This window comes from Mesitornis unicolor, unplaced genomic scaffold (assembly GCF_000695765.1).
Source record: "Mesitornis unicolor isolate BGI_N332 unplaced genomic scaffold, ASM69576v1 scaffold23548, whole genome shotgun sequence".
Taxonomy (NCBI): Eukaryota; Metazoa; Chordata; class Aves; order Mesitornithiformes; family Mesitornithidae; genus Mesitornis; species Mesitornis unicolor.
Genome location: NW_010202845.1, coordinates 3,625 through 3,960, shown reverse-complemented (window position 1 = coordinate 3,960; position 336 = coordinate 3,625).

Sequence of the window (336 nt, the reverse complement as noted above, 5' to 3'; positions counted from 1 at the left end):
CTTGCAGGAACAGTTTCTCCCGACTCCTCGCTGCTGCAGGATAAAGTGCTCTCTGAAGGGCTTTTGGTAACCCCGTGGCACTGCCAGCAGGGCAGAGTAGGGGGTATGTAGCTCCCGGCAGCATGGGAACGGGGGACAACTGGCCCCTAGGCCTCACCAGGGCTGTGTCACCATGTCCCACTGTGGGACAAACTTTCTCTGAGCAGTTTTCGGTTCCTCACCGGTCACCCTGGCACGGCCACGGGAGGTGACTGTGGGGCCAGGGCACAGAGGTCGCTGGTGGCAAGGGAGCGAGGAGCCCTGGCCAGAGCTCATCCCCTTGCCACGGGGCAGGAG